Here is a 23,915-nt window from a genome sequence, read left to right as displayed (position 1 = left end):
GATGTATCCCGTGCATGGCTCTCAGACGACTCGTGAACCGCCTCTTTTATCCGGGGCGCAATTGAGTCAACGGCCTTTCGAAAGAAGTAACGGTATACGATTATTACTCCTACCGAGTCTATACTCACGAAACTGAAACATTCGCGCGCGAGCGCCAGCCAACTCAGCCAAGCTCGAACGTTCGCGCACGCGTTTCGCAGCCTGGTTTATGGCTATAGACTGTGGCTAACGTTTTACGGCCACGGTGACGGATATCGCCGCCTTTTAAACGACTCGCTAAGGCAAACCGGGACGAACGTGTTCCGGATCATCCAGCTTTGTATCATCGGTGGAACTCCATTTTTTCTGAACTCGTCGGGGCACCAACGGCTTATACAATTGGCGTTCACGTAATAGGTTCGTATAATGCTATTCATTAATTTTTATGTAACAGGAGCTCTCGGTTGGATAGTGAATTCCAGCAGCAGACGTTCGATTAATGAGACATTGACGAGAATTTCATTTCAATAAATGAAATTCTATTGACAAAAGCGTGCAAAGTAGAGTTCGTCGTCTCGGTACTAACCACCCTGTCTAGGTTATTGTTTTTATAAAATGATGGTAAAATTTTAAATAATTGTTTTCTTCGATAGAGAGAGACAGGGTTTCTTTCGTTTCTCTGTTTCTCGGTGAAGTTTGGTTTGAATGTTTTAGTTCGATCGAGGCTTCTAGTTGCATTCTATTTGGTTAGAGCGAAGAAATAGATTTTGTCTAATTTTTCGAAGTACAGTATTGTTTATTATTTGTTCAGTCTTTTAATTAAGTCTTTCTGATATACAAATAATTCAGTTTAATGTTTGATATATTTGCTGATTTACATAATTGAATCATAATGTTCGTAATTGGCAAATATCATTTTAATCAGCTACCATTCTTGTATATAAATTATGAACACAAGTAAGATTATTTCTGTCGCGTTAATTAATAATTTGAATGTATATAGCAATAAATTATCCTGTATAGATTAATGATTTTCGAACGAGCATCGAGTAAAAGACACGTGTATTCTTCAAGGAAAAGATATTTAAATTCGTTTTCGTCAAGAACGAAATTAATCGAATATATTTTTAGAGAAAAAAAAAAAAAAAAAAAAAAAAAAAAAAAAAAAAAAAAAAGATGGAAAATTGGAAGAAAAGCGGCGACTGGTTAGTTCAACGTTAAACGAATGTAAAATTAATGAAAGGCTAATGTCCGTACTTTTCTTCGTGGTATTTAATCACGACGCTTGTTTTGATTAGAGAAATCGGTAATTGGCCAGGATCGCGTGAAAATAACCTACAGCGCGATTCAGAAATTGAGAAATCACAGACTACTGGAAACAACATTCACTTTAAATATCTTCTTTCTAACTGTAATTTTCCGTTTAATCTGCGTAATAAAAGATGAAGAATAAATACCGGCATGCTACATCATTATCTCACATCCAATACCTTCTTTACCATAATTACCATAATTAAATTAAAGGTAGAATAATTCGTAAAATAAAGTAATCCTACATCTGCCATGCTATAACTTTATTCCAATCGTAGTAACATCAGTAGATCGATAAATGGTAACTTGCAGATTATAAATCTCACAATCAAAGTTGGTAAACTCTGTTACGTCGAATCGGATAAATCTCAGATGGCTTATCATTTAAAAATTCACACACAAAGCGTTACATGCCCTATAGTTCATCCTCTTATTGTTATACTATATACAAAATTTATTAACACCAGTAACATCCGACTAATAAAATTTCACCAACGACGTCGCTTCGATCGTGCGTAAGTCTATTTTCCGCGATAGTCGCGGGTCACGAAAGACCCTTTTTCCTTGTGGAGTCGCGCTCGAAGGGCAGTGCACGCACGGTGCCAGGCAGATACCGCGAAATTACGGTCTGCCGCGCAACGCGGAAACTGGTATTCACTTATTTCAGTCCTTATACGCCGGCGGTCAACGCGTTTAACCGATTCGCGAAGTGAAACGCAACGCCAGCCAGGCCGCTAATATTCCATCTTGACGAGGAGTAAATGACTTGGCCGTTGGAATGCGCACTATGTAGGACATAACGCTGCGCCGATATTCGCCGCGGTTCAGCGCGGACTATCGCGAAAAACCATTCGGTATTTCGCGATCCTCGCAACGGGCCTCTCCCTTCGCGTTCCTACGCCATAACAGATACAAGAGTGACGTATGGCCTCTGTCGAGGAGTTTCGCGTCGTCACGAAATTGATAAACGAATCCACCACAGACGAGGTACACACGATACGTTCGAGGAAAAATCACGCTCAACCTGGATATTTTCCACGCACAGAGTTAACGTAATTCGGATGGATGGCGAGGTAATTCGCGCTCCTACGTACTTTAATTCCAAAAATCGTCGATGCTGTATTTTCATTTGTATTTTCGATGCTTCCTATCGTTTGAAAGAAATTGAGAATTTAAGAGAAAATGGAGCAGGCCGACGTTTCTTAATCCTTCGTTCACCGCAGACTATTTTTAAATCATCTTTTGTCGTCGCGGTGCCTCAAAACTCGACTTAAATTGAAATCTATAACGTGGCAAACACGTTTGTACGTGCCATGTATGTTCGAAGCGCTCGTCAACTGGTCGTCAACAATCTCTAAATTTTGGAGACGAAATATTCCCTATAGATAAATAAATACACGTAGTAAATATTTTTCATTCGAATAATGCATTAATAACTCGCGTGTGGGAGGACTTGGAGGACCCCCTGGGGGCCGGCAAACTGCAGGTTAAGAACTGCTGGTGCAGGTGATGAGGCTTTGATTCGAAGAAAGTGTGGTTAGAAGTATGTACGTTTTAACAGAGAGATTTCCATGCTTCTAAATATTAGAACATATCGCTGTAAGTAGTCGAATTACTGAAGAAATTTTATTGGAAATAGAGATAGAAAATAATATAATAATACACATTACGTATTATTTCCTTATTGGTCATTTCATCGAAAGACCGACTACCTGATGTTTATTAAAAATACGCACGAAATAACGGGAGGTTCTAGAACGAAATTTCTAAAAGTCTAGTGTTAACGAAGAGATTAAGTGATCGTGGGAGTGGTTTGAAATTCACGCCACGTACGAGAGTCTTCGAGTTTCTTTTCTGGATTCTTTGACCGCGAAAGGCCCCGGTAAACTCGTTTCTCTTGTGTCTCTTGGCAGCCGTGCGAATGCATGCTCTCTAATTTTACAATTATCGGGAGAACCGTATACACGCCGCTGTGTATGATATTAACGCGTTGCGAAAGGGTCGTGGCGAGGTTTCTCGTCTCTTTCACGGATCACGCGAGATCTTACGAGACGTTCTCGTTTTCACGCGTCTTCGTTATGATTCGATCGTTTGTTATAATCTGGCCCATGAAAGTATTTGAACACTCGGCGTAGAAAATATTCGTGCGTTATATAAAACGTTTTGAAATTGAAATTTCATTAACGGTATGATTCGTTAGCGCTGAAACCGAACCGAAAGTCTGTATAGAAATGGCAAGATATTTGTCGCGAATATGCAGAGGCTCTGTTTTACTCTTAACTCGAGCATTGTGTTTGAAATGTTGAATTTTACGTTCGCTCGATAAGTACAATTTTGATCATACGATTTGTCTTATAAATGAAAGAAATTATGAACCTGGAGGCTTAGATTTCTCACGTTTGTTGATTTCATATATTGGGTTGTTCTTTGAAATGGAAAGTTAATTTTATGATAATAAACGTCGGGACCCGATCGAGTTGGTGCAAGAGATCGTAAATTATCCAAGATTCATCAAGAAGTAGTTTTAAAACACCGTGAATGGCATTAAATTAATGTCACTTGTCGAGAGTGTTATAAGCTGCCTGAACTTTGAAGACGAACAGGTTGTTATAACTACCAAAAGTGAATAATATTTGTATTTCATTCGATACAATACATGGAATACAGAAGACAAGTTTTCGAAATTCCGTATCTCGGAATTTCCATGTTTTTAAATTACCAAATTTCTATATTTCCAAACCTCGTAGATTTTAATTTTTTTCTTTTTTCTCTATTTAAAGATTCCGCAGTAAGAAAATCGTGTAGATTTCAACGCCTATAGTCGTTGGAAGGTTGTTCGTCGGGCACTGAACGTTTTACGCTACGACACCGTGGTATTGTTATCCTCGTCAAGCGTTCATAGACATCGCCGCGATACTCGATGACCGCGGACAAGCATAGAGCGAAAGGGGAAATGCTCTCTAACTGTGCGGAAAAAAAAGAGAAATCGACGCCCAGATGGGAGATCGATGTCCTATAAAGAGAAATATCCGCACCTCGATGAGCCTCGTGAACTGACACTTTCCATCGTCAGTCAGTGATACGATTAATTTTTCAGAACGTCTGAGAAACTCCGTTCTACCTTCCGAGCCTCTCGTATAAACGGAAATCAAACGTTTCTCTTCGTTCTTTTGTTCATTAATTTCTTTCTGTTCCTATTCTTACGCGTCTAATTTACTATTACATTAAGATTTCGAGTAATTAATGTTCGAAGGTTTCGAAGTAAATCTCTTGCTATTGATCTAACTATTATTCCTTTGTATTTTATATTATACAGGATGTCTCAAAGATAACAGTTTAACAGTTCTTGGAAACATTCTATAGAGATAATGATGCAACACGCGTTATATAAATACGGGTCATTTCAAGCATTGTAAAAAGTTCTGAGAGATGGATATATCGAGCGAGTATTTATTGGATCGATTTGTCGAGATGAAACACGATCAAGATGATCTCCGTAGGAGAATAAATTCAATTTTTTTTATTACTTTTTTTATGATCACGTTCGAATTGAGAGGAACGGTGAACATTTTGGAACGGAGTATAGCAGTTAATGATCGTGTTAATTTGAAACCTACTCTTATAGCATAGTAACCGTAAATATAGTACTATTCCTTTCATATTTCGTATTTTTGTTGTACATATGACTTTTTAGTCGAGGTTTAAGCGATTTATGTTTATATAACGTCTTTTGCTTGATTATAACCATAAAACAGAACTACAAAATTCGGCTATTAAGCTCCGAATCACTCTATACATGTTCGTTTTCACGTGTTTTGTTACAAGCTACTTATAATTTAATTTTGAAGAATCTCTCGATCTTTCACCGTTGAAAAACAGAAGCGAAGTCAGATTTGTGAAAGGACTCGAGAACGTAAAAAAATGCAGGTGGAAGAATGTTGCACCTTTACCCGTGTTCCTTTCGAGAGCAATCAGCTTCAATTTTACAAGTAAAAGTACCATTCCACCTTTAACGATAAAAATCTTATTCGAAATTACGATTTGACGGTCGTTAAAGCTCGAAAAATTGCTCCTTAACTTAAATTCACCCTTCGATCATCGAAATCTTCCTTCCTCTTATCCAATCGTGTGTCCCAATTTGCAGCATTTTAACGATCTGCCAGCCGAAACTAAACTCTCCTTCGTTTTCACGCTTTCCAATTGTCCGATTGTTGAAATGTGGATCAGAAAAGTTAGGTATATGTGTGTTATATATAACGTTCTGAAATTTCATTATCGCTGCAAATAGACACGGCTGCCGTTATAAAGCAAAATTTGAGATCAATCTAAAAATGGATAATGGAATTACAAGATATTTATTGCGAATGTAGATAGATCTAGTATAAAATCATACAACATAAATAGTCGCTTTAAACATTTAACGAGTGTTAAAGATGGTCTCATTGAATATCCAGGCTTATTGATATAATGAATAATCGACTATTTAAATACTTCAGCGATCACTTTGAGATATGTATGTACTTGCGCTAAATATCTTGCAGCTTCTAAGTACACTTTTAGATGTGTTTCCAACTTTATCAATGTAATTATGACAGTGTTGATAAAAGTTTAAAATGTTTCGTATAATGCACACGATATATTCGTAAAAAGTCTCTATAAACTTTCAAGTACTTTCTTGAGTCGATACGAACGTATTGTTAATGAGATACATTAATGAAATTTTAAGATATTCGTATAATACGCATAGTATATTCATAAAAGGTCCCTACAAGTATTCGAATACTTTTGCGAGCCAATAGAATCATGATAGCTGTGTCTCGGTAACTGCTAATTAAATTTCATCAAGTTTTGCGTGCTATACACGATACATTCGTAAAAATTTTCTACGGTATATGTTCGAATATTTTCACGAGTCGAGTGCCTATTGCCACAGTACATTCGATGTTTCAGCTAGTACAAGATCATTTAGCACGATACCAGTTCGCCAATAAACGAGATTTTCCGGGGTCGTCTGCCCTAAACATCATCGTTTTGAATGGTGAATGAACGAAAGAACGAACGCTTCGTTGATCCTGCGAGTCCCTTTAGCCGAGAGCCGAGCTCGCCACGACGAGACGAGCAACGCATTCCACGAGGTCGTCCGCCGACGATCTGCATTCGCAGAAAAGGACGAAGAAGCCGAGGAAGCGAGCAAAACGAATTAGCATCCCGATCGTCCGGAGGAGTTTTCTCTCTTTCTCTCCATCCTCCTCCATTCTCCTCCTCCATTCCCCTCGATCTCTCTGTTTCTCTTGTACGATGCACTGGTCTCCAACGTTCCCTTTCCACGTCACTTCGTAGTCGGAAGACTACGCGAGAGCGTACGCACTTTCTTACGCGCGTGCACAAACAACGGGCAAAAGCCAAGGCGTAGTCTGCACACGGGTTAACCACATAAATCACCGACCTTTCGATGGCTCGCGAACGACTCCTATAGATGGTAATAATACGGCTGGGCCTCGATCTATCGGCGCGGATTTAAATGGCGCGCGCCAGGCCGTGACTCTTTCGTTGCTTTCGAGCCATGAGATTTCGCGACCGTGGGACGACTTATAATTTATAGTATGGTTTAGACTTTGATATTTATCTTTGGATAGCAGGTTTCTGACGTGGATGCGGTCATCGACGCGTTATTGAAATAAATACAACTAACAAGCTTTTTAAATGACTGCGACGATAGATGTCTCTGTTTTTGAGATAGGACACCGGTGGTATCGGTTGATCGGTATTTGACTCGAAGATTGGCAATTTTGATTCTCGACTAGGTTACATTATCGTTTAATAACGAATTAATGGTAAAGCGAATTTCAATTTGTTTTAGAAAATTATATTTATAAATTTATAAATTTGAAATACGATAAGTGTAATAGTAATTTGTAGCATATTTTCTGAGTATACATTTACGTGTAATATATATATATATATAGTTTAATACTTGTCTTAGATAAGATACGAAACTTTTATCATAACGTCCAATCTTCGTTTATTTCGAAGGATAGTATTGAAGTTTCTCTGGACATAATACGGAACTGTATATACACAACAGTTTTCAAAGTATCCCGACTTCCAACATTTATTGCCTTACGTTCGTTTCAATAATATATTAGATTTGTCTTATAGTCACTTTAATCTTTCCTAGATTACACACATCGTTAAATCTAGTTTAAACTACTCTGACATGTGTCGTCGATTTAACGTCGATATTTTGACATCCTATGGACTTGTATTTGAACATGATTAAGAATCATAAATATGTGAGTAGAACTATACCTAAACACTAATTGCAGAACAATTCCCTAGTCTTCTGACTGACGAGTGGAACTGTTTTTCGTCGTTTGGAGACCATAGGTCAAGAACGATACAAGCGATGACGCCTTTAATTTAAAAGACCTGTAACCGAAGTACAAAAGGAACAGAAAAACCTGCATACTTCATGTTCCAAACATTAGAACACGTTACTATAAATACTTTCTATAATTGAACGACAGTACAAATCTTCCGTATCATTTGTCGTAATTGTTTATCTCTATTTATCAATTTGTAAAAAAGGAAATCCTCGTTTTGGGTATTCGTTGAGTTTCTAAATTATTCTTCGATGATCGAGAATGAAAATATTCCAAGAAGAGTAACTTCGTGAGACGAGGACAAGTCGGACAAGCCTCCGCCAGCCGGCGTATCTTTAGCGAGACATTCTTTATGCGCGCGTAACGTCTCTTCCTTCTAGATAGAATTCTATTTTTAAATTGAACGCAATAAAGTTTAACGGGCGCTCGCAACGTTATCGGTACGCGCTCGCGCGCTCCTCCGCGTATGTAAATGCACGATTACCTCCCCTCCTTGGTTTTCTCCTGCCTCTATGGCTGTCATCGATTCCGTCCTTTGCGCTCCTACGCGGAAACCTTCGCGCCTGTGGGAAAACGACAAATCGACGGGACGCACGCCGCCTCTGCCCACACACGCAACCAACCTTTTCCTATCGCGAGCAATTCGCGAGAACCAGATATCGAACAAGCGCAGAATTTAGTTTTCTAGCATAGAACAAAAATTCATTTTGATTTTTATCGAGATAAAAAAGTAAAGACGAGATGGGTAAAAACACGATAAATTGGATCTTAAATCTAGTAATTTTTATCTACGTTGGACAATGTATCAAAGTTCTTTTCTATCTTCTCCAAAAATTCACAAAAATCAATCTACAATCCCAACCGACGATGAGTCTCTAGAAAATAACCTACCGCAATGTTCGTTGCGTTTGTAAGCAATCAGTTTGCAAATAGGAGAGGATATCTAAATTGCAAAATCGATACTGTGATACAGTTTCGTGAAATTACATTTATTTATTTCAACAAACTGATAAATATATTTCGAGTGTACCTGGACGCACGCGCCAAAAAGTACTTACAGAGAGCAAGGATACACGATACACTAGGAACAAGCACGCCTCTATGGTTCTAGCTACAGCAATTTTCCCATACAATACACACAGCCATTCTATGCACACTGCACGGTGCACAAGCGTGCTTAAATCTCTCGTATACGGTAAACGTAGCGGCTAGAAGCCGCAAGCATAAAACACACTAAGCGAGAGTGAGAAGGATAGAGAAATCTTCGGAATAATACGTGCGGGCACCAACACGTACACGTTTCTAATGCGTAGTAGACGAATGCCTCCTCGGGACAGGTCACATACATATAAATGTCAAGATTCACCTATACCTTTTTTCTCTCTTCTGTAACCCTCCTTATTTCTCCTAGCCACTCATACATTCAATTTACGGAGGATAGGATAGACGTCTCGAGTAAAGAACACGTACTCACGGATACGTGTAGCTTCCACGTATTGTATATCGTTCCTCTCCCGAGCGTATTCCGTTCTTCGTGTTTATGTAGCTGTCTCTCTTTCTCGCCTATTTTCCTTCTCCTCGGTACTTGGCGTATCCTCCAGCACTGTACATCGCGCTGAAACGATTCGCAAGCGGGACGAACAAAAGTGGGAGAACCTGGTTACCCCCACTCCGCCCCCACCTTAACGCCTGGTCACGTGTTGCGCGACACGAATGCGCAGGTAGAATGCGGATCACCGATTGGAATTTCGTTTAGCGGCAAACGCGAATTGTCCTGTCGTGTGTTTAGATATTTTCGCGAAGCTTGTAAACAGGTGTCGCTGTTTTTAAATTATTTGAAAGTGAACGCATTCGATCGTGTTTTACGTTTATGAATTTCTATAGAATTTACGAATATTACAATCGTAGTGTAATAATAATTTATCTGAACTTGTCGACAGATAAACATTACTAGCCACGTTTATTCATTCGAGTAGTATATGTTGCTTATGTTATAGAATACGGGTGGCAGCTGCAGGTTGCAGATAACTTGTCTTTTCCCCATAGTTGGACAAATTAGTACATAATCTTCGAGCAATTACGCGAATGCCTGTTGCATCATATTTGTTACAAACGAAACTTTCTATCGTTAGAAAATTTTTCTTCATTCGAAGAAGATATGAAAGAATCTTTACTATGTTTATTGAAAGCAATTTTATTTAATCAAAGTAACATTAAAACGTAATTCAGAAAAAAATTCAGGAACCACGACAGGGTTAATACAAGCGCCAACTATAAATCATTTTGTGGCAGAAAAATAGTGCATTAAAATTTCGACCTTCGAGTTCTACGCGTTGCACATTGAGTAAAAGGGGAGGGAGGACGACTCTCTTGGCCCTCTCTATGCACTCGAATCGTTTGAGTTTAATGTGAGTATATAAGTACGTGTGCATAGTGTTTCCTTGGTGTAGTGGTACGTGGACAAAAACGGACTGCTCGGTCCGTTAGGTAGTGGTTTCTCTGCGGTTCTTCCAGGGAACACAGTCCACGTGTATACATATATGAACGTAAAGTTGGTTCTGGGTGTGAGAACCGCGTAGGTGGCTCTCATAGGAGGAGAACGAGGAGGAAGCGGGCGAGCTGACGTTCCAGCCTGACGCCGCGCCGGGACGACCTGCGACCAAACGCAGCAAACCGAGAGGGTGAGGGCGGAGCATCTCGGCGTCGACCACGTATTTCTGCGTCACCGTTTGCATTCGTAAGACGCGACCGATTGGAATCGGCCTCTGAGCTACAAGGATTTCGAAAAGGTTCTACGTCGTAATTGAGTTATGAAACTATGAAGCTGTGAATCTGGCTTTCTAAGCGAGTTCGTTCAACCCCCATCGCATTATGATTTCTTTAGCGGATAATTAACGTCTTAAGGTTTATGTTTACAATGTTATGTTTGTTGTGTAGTAATTTAATATTCCAACTGTGTAACATTAAGTGGATGGGTTTTATATCATTAATTTACTATAAATACGAAGGTAGAAGCTTTTTTGAAAGCCTTATACTAAGAGGAAGGGCTGATTTAATGAACAGAAAATTCGTTTTATATGGAAGATTTGGTAATTTTGTAAATACCAGTACATTTCAATAGGCTGATAGGTTGATTAAGGTTTGAAGATTTGTTGGAATGGAAACGGAATCTGTGATTTTCATGGGGTTTTATTCACAAAGTTTTTAAAATAATTCTTAGGCTACAGCGTACTTTCCATTTCACAAATTCTTTATTCAAACGCAAGACATGGTATTTCTAAATTTTTCTAAAGAAACTTCAATCAGATATGTGCATGTATAAAAACTAGGTAGTAAATTTATTCTCCCACATACGTGAACATACTTATCGAACAAAATATATTCTACTACAAGTTAAAACTGGTACTCATAAAACTTGCATACTTGCACTCAGAGTATGTTTTAAGACATATTGAACGAATAAGGAATGCTTCCGCCATAATTATATACTATTATTATATAAAACCGTGTGAGTAAAATGATAGTGAAAGCCCTAACTGCTTCATTGTTCGCCGATCCAACGTGTCGATAAACGGACAATAAAAGAAAGTTATTACGTAAAAAAATATATTACGCGCTACCCTATAATATTTTGAAGAGTATCTCGAAGAATAGAATATTCAGATAAGTATCATTCGTACTTTCCAAAAGCCGCAAATCACAAAAAGATACACACGTTACATTAAAAAAAAAAAAAAAAAAATTGGGAAAGATATAATATTCATATTTCTTAACACATTCGTTGCTCAATTTTATTAAAAACAAAAATTAATGAAGAAGGAAATATCCTTACATGTTTATCTGATCGAATATCTAAACGGATGCAATTTATATATGATTTCCAAAACTCAGGAAATCTCCAATATTTAAAAATACGCTCACGGATTACATTAAAAAGAAAAGAACTTATCCCTAAAGAAAAACACAGACGAAAAAAGAACGAAGGAGATATCGTTCTATATTTCCAGTCTTTCTCGTTGCATCATGTTTCGCGCGAAGGGGTTAACCAATTCATCGCCCTTTGCTATTTCCCTCAACGCTCGAACCAACATGTTCCACGAGTATTTTACAGACTTACCTCGGTGTGACCGAAGGGAAAACGCGTTTTAATAATTCCTCGCCTTTGAATGAAAAAATCGCTCCACGAGCTATTCGGTGAATCGTAAAAGGATGCCTCCTTCGAGCAAAGTTGTTCGTTGTCTCCAGTAACGCGATACCCCTTCCGTCGGTGACCTCTTCGCCGCTTGGCTTTCCGTTTCGTCCTGTAAGGCTTGTCAGGAATCCTTCGTCTCACGCCGAGGAATATTATATTGTAATATTTATCGCCGCGAACGGCGAGCGTATATTACCGGCGTCGAATGGGTGACGTGCCAAGCTGACGGCGGGACGACCTGCGAACACAACCACCATAGGGTTCTTAACATTCCATAGGTCGGCAAAGGCGCGACTTCGGCGCTTATTAGGCTGGAGGAAGCGGAGGACGCTGTTAAAGTCGCCTTTACGGAGGATGCTACGAAGATATTGTCCGACGTTCATGGGGGAACGTCGCTGGCGCGTGTTTGAGGGCATAGGATTGTCCTAAGCGAGGCGGAAACGATGGTCTCAAGGCTATGGTGGAGTTGAGCTCGATATTAAAGCGTTGAGTTTGGTTCGTTTGGAATTTGAAGGAAATTCGATGGATAAGGATGGGTTTCCATGTGGTAGTTGGTAGGAGAGTATTTTTGAAGAAGTTTTCAAAAATTTTTAGGGTTCCTAGTTCTGAATAACGCAAGAACGGTGTTTTTGAGGCTACGGTGGAGTTGAGCTTGGAATCAAAGCGTTGGATCCGATTCGTTTGCAATTTGAAGAATGTTCTATGAATGAAAATAGATTTCCATAAGGATATTGATAAAAATTTTTTAAAATTTATAGGATTTCTAGTGCTAAATGAAACGAAGATGGTGTTTTTCGAGACTATGGCGAAGTCGAGCTTGAAATCAAAGCGTTGGGTTTGCTTTGTCCCAGGTTTGAACTGGGAATTGATAGAAATTCATTTCCAAAAGTGTTCGATGAGAATTTTCTAGACTTCGAAATTGAAAAATTGGATAGTTTTCAGTGAAATATGTTCGATAATGAATATTGCTTCGATATAATAACAAGTTGAATTTCATACATTTTTGTCTTTTGATTTTTATTGAAAACTTTTATTCTAAATTCCCAACGATATCCATAAGATGACGAATGTTCTACTTTTTCAAATTGTTTCAACAATCTTTAGCACAGTTGCGAAACTTCGAAAAATGATAATTCTTTAAAGAATTACAAATTCTTTCAGACCACAATTCGAAATTCTAAACCCATTTTTAGCTCGGCTCAATAAACATCTATCAAGGTCTATATCGACGAACGAATTTCTGGTGGGCAGTAACGAGTTCTTATTTTTAGTGCGAAACGCATGTGCGATACCGATGGTTAGATGTGGTCGTGCGTATATATATACGCACATATAACAGGCAGTTCATCCAAGAGCGGATTTATCTGCTGTGCTCCCTCCGCGCACCCACGTCGCATGGTAATGCAATAATTGACCTTTTCGCCGGGTCGATGGAGAGGAACGCAAAAACGGGTTGACGCCGGAGACAACTATTTCGAGCGCGCGTGTCAGAAGCATGAAAATTCGCGCGCGGGCGTGTGAGAAAGCTTCTGTGAAAATTGGAAAAGGCATCTGGCTGAGAGGATCTCTTCTATCCGCGAAAAAGCTCGTTGAAAAACTATGGACGACATTCGACCGAAATACTGGAGACGTTCTCGTTCGAATTTTCATATTTCTCTTTAGTTTGTTAGTGTTTGTTTGTTATTTATTTAACTATAATGAAATAATCTTGTTTTTAGTATACTTACGTAACGTTTTAGCTCTTTCAATAAGATATCAACTTTTTATATTTAGGTCAAAGTTTATTTGATTGATAAATAATACACGTGTTTAAGTATGACTAATTTGTATATACAATGGTTTTTCTGTTCAACATCTTTTAACACATTAATAAAAATTATATACTGAGATATTGTTTTCATCGGTTATAATTATACGACTTTTCGCGTCGATTACTTCTTGAACGTTTTCTCCTCGCCATTATAAACTGTGTAGGTATAGTAAAGGGAAGGTACGAACGCATTTGTACATTGTATACTGTATTTCTTTATAAGTCAGCTTTTTCTAGCCATTTTATGAAAAATTTGTAGAAACATTAATAGTTAAATCATAAGACACTGCAATTAAAAATACTTTTTTTCTCTCCAATAAAATATCCTTCGATACTGTCTCTCTAAACTTCCTGCTTCCGTAAAGGAACAATTCAAAGTATCTGCTTCCTTCTCTTCTCCATATTTTATCTCTTTCTTTCAATTTCTCAGAGTCAAATAAAACAGAAAGAAAAGAACGTAAAGGCTGTCAACCATCGCGACAAAATTCACATCCAAGCATCGTTCCTCCGGACTTTCAACTTTCACTCGGCGACATCCGCCGGTGCAATTAAAGACGGGACCCTCTCTCCCGGGTCACCATTGACCTCTGTCGCAAGGACGTCGCGGTTCCGTTCGCCTTATCAAGAAAAATCGCCACGACGCAAGGGCACAGCAATATCTGGACCGTTCGACCGTGAGACGAACCCTGAATAATAGTCTTGTGAATCGTCTGGCTAGCGCGTATAGTGATTCAGCGACGAATCACCTCACGTGGCCTCGCCTCGAAACTTCAACCTGAAAATTCGTTTGCAGTTGCCCCCCGTTTAAGAACGGAGGAGACAAGACGATTTTTCACGACTACATTTGCTGATCGAAGCTTCGTATAGCAGTTCATTTCATAGATTTACGTAGACAAAATAAAAAATAAAAAATATTTATCGATTATCGATATTCTATAAATGACACGAGAGACTTGTGTTATTAATGAAACTTATGACATAATTATAACATCATTGACTCGCATAACGCATATGCTCATGCAATATCATAATTTTGCCAAGATAATTAAAAATATGGAAGCTAGTTAGAAAATTGGTTTTTCTATTAAACATTACAACGAGTATATCGTAGCTTTGGTATGCTACGTACATTCGCTTACTACGTACAGTCTGTGCGTATTTCTACGTAAACGCATAAAAATCCGCTGTCTAGTGATCAGCTTGCAGTTTGCACGCGCTGGATCTGCGCGAAGGCAGATCGTATCTGCTCCCTTGGAACGTATCAATTGTACAACATGTGCGCTCGCGCGCGCACGCTCCATAAATCAACATCAAGCCAGGCGATGTACAAACAAGTGTTCCATGGTGTATCCCGGAGAATCGAGACTTCGTTTCCTTTTTTCCATCCTGCTCTGTGTTTTTTCACCAGGTACTGTCTCTGTCGTTTTGTAGGGCGTACGAGCCTAGATGCATTCCGTGGATGTGAATCACTGCAGCGCAGGCTAAAATAATTGGACGGTAAGTAGACTTCAAGGCGAGACGTTTCTTTTTCCTCTCTTCTTCATTCTTATCGTTTTCTTTTTACCAGGGTCGTAGATTCGATAATATTGAACTAATATTATCACTGAAACTTCGCAATTAAGAATTCATCATCACACGCTAATAGATTACGGCGATTACAAGAGAAGGGAATTTGACATTCCTCGAACAAACTTTCCTTTTGACGAGTAAAAGTTATACCCTCGTCGTGAACCATAGCAATCAAGCTGTCAATGTAGGTACACGATACATTTCATTGTTCATCGTGCCACTAACGACGAGTTAAACAGTCTCTTTTCAAATGCAGATCGCTTAAGAATCGTCTGTATCCCATTTTGGCGAATTGATAACGGGCAAATTATTAACATTGACGCTGAACTGTGAATATTTATGAAAATTTGTATTTTTATAAATGTGAATAAAGAACTAGAACCTAAGCAGAAATTGTACGAGTCACAGACTGTCAGGTTACGAGTTATAAAATTGTGTCGAAGTCGTACTCTTGTATATCGGTTTCAAGATACGTGTGACATAGTGTTAAAATGCATATGGTTATTTGGCCGACAACCAACAGCTGGCTGTTTACGTTTATTTATGCATTCAGCAACACGTTAATTTAAAATTATTCCACCGACAAGATATAATCGTTCATGACATAAAGTTGCAATAATAATGTGTTACCGTAGATCGTTCTTTTGATGTACAGCCTATGAACTGTTATTTATCGACGCACTCGATGATGAGAAAGTACCTAATGTTTGTAGGAAGCGGCATGGAAATGTACGATAACGTACACGACTTTATAGTAGCGAAAGGCGTGCCTTTTAACAATTGAACATTCGTTAATTTACATTAATTGAACAACTATTTGCACTTTATTGGAGTCACTGTCACGACATCGATAATAACGCAAATCGCAATGTGATCTTGTATTCATCAGTAAAAATGGAAAAAAGAAACAAATGGATTAAATATATCAATAAATATCTATATCAGAATACAGTAAATCAACGAAAAAGGTTAAAATAAATAAACGTACAAATGTTTATTAATTCCATCGTTTGTCGAAAGTAAATCTTTTATCTCGAGATGTTTCACTCTAAAAGTTTTCATCTTCGCTCTAAAATTTTGCAAACATGAAGGCTCGAAACTTCTTCGATAATTTTCCTTGAGATTCATCCTATGTATTTGTAAATATTTTAGAAGATCCGTACATTCCAATATTCTCAACATTTATGCATTCGCGTAATCAAGTAACGCAACTGCTCTAAAATTAGGCCAAGTAAGTCTGCTAGTCTGCTCCTCCCGCATCATCGATATTAATTTATCCCCTTCCAACTGGCGAAAAATCTTCGTTGCTCGCGATCTACTCGTAGTAGATTGGCCCGTAAGTAGCCAGACCAAACCCACTCTGCCAGCCCACATCATCGGCATCGCTCTAATTTCCAGCAAAGCGAAACCTTGCTTTTCCATGAAACCATTACCGCGATAATCGTTCTTCGGCTGTTTCTAAATTATACGTGAGCGACAAATCGTGAAGTGGGTGGCCAGCCTACGAAATAATACATGTGCGACTCGTGCATTCGTCCAGGGGATTATTAAAGACACTTAGAGAATTTTAGCATACTTTCCAAATTGCAAATTAATAATGTTAAATGGTAAGCTTTAATGGTAACTTACTATTTGTACGACCTACGACAACGACTAGCTTCGGTAGGCAGTAATGGAGTTTGGTTGGATTCTTTGAATCGATTTAAGCGCTGCCAATGTAATGACAGGTTGTTTCTGCGCGTTTTCTTTTATCGATACATACCGCTATGTTTGTGTAAATCACTAAAGTGTTCGAATCGAATCGTTAGCACGACGATACTCTGTTTTCTATCGTTGTTTTTTATTCTATCCAATGCTTTCAGTTGGATTAATAAAATTGATAGTTTTCGACGGTCTCGGAATTAAGCTGCTCTCGTTCTACTTGCTACGATATTAGTATACCTTTGCGTTCTTCTCGTATCAAACGAAATCTAGAAGTTACGTAAGATGGTCGATTGGTTGGTTGGCATGTTGTTCATTGACGCTGCAAGTGACAAGATTCGAAATTACAATCTTATCCTTGTTCTTTGGAAACAATCTTTTAAAAAATTATTTACTCTTGTTTATATCTTTAGCATTAGAATCTCAAATTGACGGAATGCATAGATTACGTCAAAATATACGAAATAGACAGAGTAAAGTAGTCGTTATAATATTCAAAGGTTTGCTTCAGTGTCGAAGATACATTAAAAGATTGAAATTCGATGATTCATCGAGAACTTCTTCCTCCCTTAACCAGAACCAGAACCAGAACGAGAAGCACGCCTCCGGAGGAGCGGTGTATCAGGGGGTCGCGACAGGTTTTCGGACAGATTTCTTCGTGCTTAGCATTGTCGCGCACCGCCGGACTTACGCGGTCGTTTGCAGGTATGCCAAGTATGTAAGGTCTAACGTTGAGTCGCTGGACAGAACGAGTGGGAGGAAGGGCACTCTTGGGTCACACCGAGAGAGAAAGGCAACACGCTGGAGGAAAGGGACGGAAGAAAGTGGAGAAACGGTGAGAAAGTCCATGGAAAGAGTGAGAAAAAACATACCTTATTTTTTGGACATCTATCACTCTGTACGTATGATACATACGTACATACATTGATGTTCAAAAGTTATATCATACGTTTTGTCTTTAACAAAGTTGTAATATTCAGTGTTGATCAACAGCTCCAAGTTAGAAGTATTTTTTGATGAACTTACTGATATATCTGTTCGCTACGAAATCCATATTTAGTAACAACCGGTTTGATATTCCAGCTTCTACAAAATCCACTTCTAATGAACTAAAAATCATTATTACAGAAACGACCCTACCACCGCTCCAATATTTCAATCGAATTCCTGCAAAACCAATATCTAACGATCTACGGATCTAATCTGATCCAATGATCACAACCGCTCCAGTATCTCAGGCTAAGTGAAATTTCCAAAATTCAACACCGTCCAATCCCGATTCCAGTTCCACCTATACCTCGCCACGCATGCAATTTCTTTAATCTGCAGAACATCGACCTTCGATCATCTGTCACCGTCGTATACCATGTCCTAACGCGTAACCCTGTCGCACCCTCCTCCTCGACTCGGTCTCTTGGAGCCACGACCGGGCGAACCGAGCCGGTCAACGTAGTAGGAGGACTTCGTCCTGCGAACGGTAAAGGAAAAGGAAGAAAGAAAGCGCGGTGGACAGGCGAGCAAAGAGAGAAACGGATCGACAGGGAGCTCGCTCGCGCGCGCCAGAGGCCGTGGCCGGTGCCTGTGGGAAGAGAAGGAGAAGTCGCGGGAGTAAGATGGTGGTGACCAAGAGAGGAGAGTGAAGGGGGCGAGGAAAAGGAAGAAAGAATGCATTTGGATTGCTCGATAGGAGTAGGTGGGCACGTAAGAAGGCTAGGTTGGCCTGGTGGGAGTCCTGGCCACGGACTGGCCGGACAACCCGGTGCAGGACGAACGGCAACTCTGCCTATATTATAGAACACCAGCATCGGGAACTTGTATAAGCCTCAGCGCCGCGCCACGGTGGGAATTCGCCTCGCTAGCGTGCGCGCGCGCGCACCTTCCTCCTTCTCTTTTACCCGCTTCGCTCTTTTCTCCTCACCACCGCGTATTTAGACGCGCTCTGGCCGTGTGCACGCTGTCCCCGCGACAGCGGACCGCGCGTCGACGCGGGATTCCCGCGTTTCGGAACCCGCGCATGGGAAAGGGACGACGAACCGAGGGGGGTTACCCGTGGGGTCGCGTCATCCACGAGGGTGAAGCTCGAGTTCAGAACAGGCGCCACAGGCCCTCGCAGATTGTGTGTGTAGCGCACTCGGCGACGCTTTGCCTGGACAGGGTTCCGGTCGCTTACATGAGGAATATGAGACGTTCAACTTTGTGGTGTTTCCTGCGGATCGTTTCAGGGAATTATTGTCTAGTATCGACGGGGTATCGATGAGAGGAATCGTGGAATTGTGTTGGAATTGACAGCTTTATGAATGTATTTCGGTGATTGGGTTGTTTATATGTCTCGGTCTTGGCCTGGATTAAGGTCGTTAAATTATATCTTCCTGTCCCTGTGGGAAGATTTTATTCTTCGAGGACGATTGTAGGCTTTAAATAATTCAGTTAATGGTAAAGTTAAATTTAATATGAGGTAATCTTGGTGGATGGTATTTCTGTTATTTTGGGGCGGAAGTCATCGAGTAGTTAAGTTGCATATTTGATTGTATATTTTGATTTTATATAGTGGTAAATGCTTTATGCTATTAAATAGGTTAGGTGATGATGAGGTTATGTTTTATGTGGGATTGTAAATCACCGAATAGTATATCGCTTTTAGCTTGTTTTGAATTTGTCGAGTAATTTCGTTGTATATTTGATAGAAGATTTAGTGTAGTATATACGTAGATAAATATGAGGAAGAATATTAACGTATTAACGTTAATACGTAACTAATAGTAATAGCACAAGGAAACTACTTCGATAACGCGTACCCTTATGTTGCAGTAAGAATAATTATACTGCAATCGAACGTTTGCTCAATTTCCTGGCATTTTCTTGACTTGCGAGCGTGAAGCTACTAACACCAAGTAAACGCTACTGGACCCGACATTTGTCGGGAAGTAATATAATTATCTAACCAAGTAATTAAAAATTAATACAGGAGAATACCAACCCTTTTCGTTGCTTCGTTTTTATGTAGCTACATTTTGTATTTTCCAATATTAAAATCACTATTTAGCGAGTATTAAAATATTATCACTTCGAATATTACTTCAAAATGTTATTTCTAATATCGTTCATGTTCGACTTTATCAGGTGAATGGGATAAAGTAAGAAGCATGAAAGTTTACAACAACCAATATACGATATATTGGTAGGCGACAATTGAAATTCGAACTAGTGAGAGTCACCACTACAATAACAATAGTAACGTTGGTAACGAAGTACGATACTAACAGAATTACTGTAGAAAGGCACTTCAAAAAACAGATACACCTTCCATTCTCGTGGCTGCATTTTCATTCCGATTTCACTTGTTCTATAACCCGAACTATTTCAATCTAGAACATCACAATCCTCGAGTTCTACAAAATATTTATCTTATCTCCTAGACAAACATTCCGGAATAGCTCAGAAAGGAATTTTGATGAAGTTTCACTTTATTCGTTCATTATTTAAATCGCAATTTTAAATTTAAAACAATCTAAACATGTAAGTTGATCAGATAAATCTCCTACTCTACGAAAATGTTGCAGAAAGGTACCATTCATTTAGATATCATTTTTCCTAAAGCAATTTTAAACTAAAAACGACTTCACATTTATCTACAAATCTACAAAAATAGTTCCCCACAAAACTTATCTAATCTTCCAGGAAACTATTCTAAAAAACCTTGGAAGGAAATCTCGTTCGTAATCTGACTCGCAAACCAAAACTATCTTGACATTCCAGTTATCCATGAGAAAACTGTCTCGAAATCGATGAAAAAATTCCACAAAGCAGCAAAGAGCCACATCGTTGCATGACTATCGCTTCATTTCCATTCAGATTTCATTCTTCCACGGGGTCATCTAGAGGCCACGTTAACGCTTAATTAACGCAGATGGTTAACCAGCACTGCGTGCGCGAACGTAAGGTGCACACGACATTGTACCACAAGAAAGAGCAACGGAAAGAGTAGTCGATGACAGTAATAGTTTACAACCCACGAGTTCTACACAATATTTATTTTATCTTCTATACAAACATTCCGGAAGAGTTCAGGAAGGAATTTTGGAGAAATTTCATTTCCTTCGTAATAACCTAACCTAAATGGCAATTTTAAATAAAAGTCTAAACATGTAAGTTAACCAGAAAAATCTCCTACTCTACGAAAGCTACATTGCAGGAAGTAACATTCACTCGGATATCATTTTTTCTAGAGTTCAGACAATTTTAAACTAGAAAATTCTGGGTATTTATTTACAAGTCTATAAAACCACTTCTCTACAAAATTTATATAATCTTTCAGGAAATTATTCTAGAGAATCTCGAAAGGAAATCTCGTTCGTAATTTAGATCGCAAACCAAAAATATCTCGACATTCCAGTTCTCCATGAGAAAAATGTCTGGAAATAGATGAAAACATTCCACAAAGTAGCAAAGAGTTACATCGTTGCATGACTATCGCTCCATTTCCATTCAGATTTCATTCTTCCACGGGGTCATCTAGAGGCCGCGTTAACGCTTAATTAACGCAGATGGTTAACCAGAACTGCGTGCGCGAACGTAAGGTGCACACGACAAGGTACCGCAAGGAAGAGCAACAGAAAGAGTACTTGGTACTTGCTTACATAACTAAAGAGTAAACACACGTATACGATAGCACATTAAAATACTTAAAAACTTATAGGATACTTTTATGAATATTATGTGTATTATAGGAAACAGTTTAAAATTTCATTACTACCGAGACATGGAATAAAATTGCATTGACTATAAGATATCTAATGAGAGTACGTTTCTAATGATAGTATATATTTCGCAGAGATTCTAAGAATATTCACACAATCAATTATCTATTACACTAATAACCTTCGATATTCATTGAGACCATCGATAACGCTTGCTGTATGCTGAAACTTTGTAGTTTCAAATTTGACCAATATAATTATGACAATGACGTTTCATTATGATACTAGTAAAATTTCAAAATGTTTCAATAACACACAAACGGTATACAGGTAAAAATTTCCCATGGTAAGTGTTCGAATACTTTAGTGAGCTACTGTGTACATAAGTACGTGTAGCGCGGGAGAACACGATGGTGTGCGATGGAACAACGATCCGGCTCGTGCGGAGGGCAGAAAGTAGATCCTGCAAAATCATCCGTGGCTCGTGTGCACCTCTAATGAAGATGTGGTAGATGTATGAATAAGCGGATATACTCGACGTCCACGACGTTGCACACCGATGGTGTGCTGTTGCTGCTGCTGCTTTGCTCTGTTGCTGTTCTTGCTTGAGCGTGTTGTTCGTTGCCTCTGAAAATCGCGTGCAATGTCGGAGGACGGCAGGTGGACGGTGAAGGGAAAATAATGTTCACCGCGGCGGGTGATATCGCGGCTGCGAAATTCCTTTTGCTTTCTCTTCTGCTCGACAGGCAGAAAGAGAGAAAGAGAGAGAGAGAGAAAGAAAGAAAAGAAAGAAAGAGAGAGAGAGAGGAGAAGAGAAGGACTTTTAACTTCGCGGTGGGTGTAGCCGGCTCGTTTGTATAGTCGCGCATTATTCCGCGACGTGACGGTTTAATGGTGGAGGCCCGATTTCTCGCAAACGCGAACGCGCGCGCAAGCACCAGCGCGGACAGAAGCTACGATTGCGAGAGCCACCGTGCAACCAGGATTGCGAGAGACCAAACGTTGCATTCTATATGTGTTTGTGTGTATGTAGTCGTTGATTCTGTACAGTTTCGTTATTTGTGCTTGCCTTTCTTTCAGCTTTTACTCTTTTTTTCCTGCCATTTCATTGTGGAGAAAGGAAAGAGAATGGAGATCTTATCCATCGGGTTGATAACGCGATTTGTTGGCACATTGTCCTTATGTTCAGGTTCGTATGTTATGTCTTGAAGTTCAAAGTAAGTACATTTTCACAGTCATATAAGGATAAATCAGAGATGAAAGTAGTTTTGTATTCGAGAATTTACAGTTTGGAATTTGTTCATAACTCTAATCTTTGTTTTATTCTGCAGCCTACATCGCTAGGTATCAGATGGCTGAAAATGGAACGAAACTGTTAGGTTCAAAGATGAAGTTTTTTAAAAATATCTGGCGAGCTCATTGGAAAGTAAGCTATAACCATTTGTAAAATTACGTACATTTAACGCGATACTAAAATACGACAAACAACATTTATTAAATAAATACATTCAAGTCAATTCCCCGCCATCGATTCTTCCTACCCATCAACCTGATTAACCTCTACTATACAGCTTCGTTCGATGCTTGCATCATTGGTCGTAACAAAATTTCTTCGTCTCAGCTCACTTCGTACCTTAACATCACATAATGGAAAAAACATGATTCAACAATTCAGTGAGTTTTTATAATTTCGAGCGAGGCAACTCTCACGGCGCAGCGGTCAGAAGTGAAACGAACAAAACGGTCGAGGTCCACTCGAGATCGCACAATCTGGCCGTGTCTTTAGTTGCGCGGGAATGCAAGGGAGAGGGCAGCTGGGTGGCGTAAGGTTCTCAGGTAGGTACATTTAGACGGACGTGCGCACGTCGAGATTCGTGGCCGTTCGCCGATCGTTGACACGAGACCGGAGCGCTCGACTGCATTATCGTTGGCGTGCGAACAGGTAACCTCGCGATCTCTCTCGCTGCCAGCGTGCATATGCGCGCGGCTATTTTGTTATGCCGGACCCGTCCACGCGCTGCGCAAACAAATACCCCGCGAAACGATCGTAACAGCGGCGTGTACACGCGCGACGATATCTGCTTTGGGAATTCTTCCTCATAGGCAGAGCCATGAGCGGAGAGAGAGAAAGAGAACATTGTAAATCAATGATATTAATATCAGCAATAATTTCGATGGTAATTCCCACGATGGCCGATACCATTGTCCCAGAAAATATATTATTTGCGGTTGAAAATGGTTATCGATCTTTCAATGGGTTTCGTTAAATAGAA

General features: G+C 39.4%; 1 protein-coding gene and 2 long non-coding RNA genes across 6 annotated transcripts in view; 1 reads left to right on the top strand and 2 right to left on the bottom strand.

Annotated features, from left to right (window-relative positions):
* Positions 1-23,159, top strand: LOC126914899 (uncharacterized). Its single transcript, XR_007709920.1, has 3 exons — positions 1-396; positions 22,723-22,831; positions 22,974-23,159. It is a non-coding gene; the product is annotated as an uncharacterized LOC126914899 (long non-coding RNA).
* On the bottom strand, positions 1,098-9,425 carry LOC126914887 (uncharacterized). 2 transcript variants are annotated; one of them, XR_007709908.1, is made up of 3 exons: positions 8,732-9,425; positions 8,158-8,357; positions 1,098-7,719 (listed from the first exon to the last, which is right to left on the bottom strand). It is a non-coding gene; the product is annotated as an uncharacterized LOC126914887 (long non-coding RNA). The 2 variants fall into 2 exon arrangements; XR_007709907.1 differs by having other exon boundaries at positions 1,098-8,357.
* The window catches only part of LOC126914646 (centrosomal protein of 290 kDa-like), a 170,263-nt gene continuing 157,253 nt past the window's right edge, over positions 10,906-23,915 (bottom strand). For all 3 annotated transcript variants that reach the window (XR_007709765.1, XR_007709764.1, XM_050718821.1), the window contains one exon: positions 10,906-12,103. The gene's annotated coding sequence lies outside the window, so the exon portion shown is untranslated. The remainder of the gene's footprint in view (positions 12,104-23,915) is intronic.

This window comes from Bombus affinis, chromosome 3 (assembly GCF_024516045.1).
Source record: "Bombus affinis isolate iyBomAffi1 chromosome 3, iyBomAffi1.2, whole genome shotgun sequence".
Taxonomy (NCBI): Eukaryota; Metazoa; Arthropoda; class Insecta; order Hymenoptera; family Apidae; genus Bombus; species Bombus affinis.
Note: the sequence above shows the minus strand (reverse complement) of the source record. Positions and strands in the feature narration are given on the sequence as shown.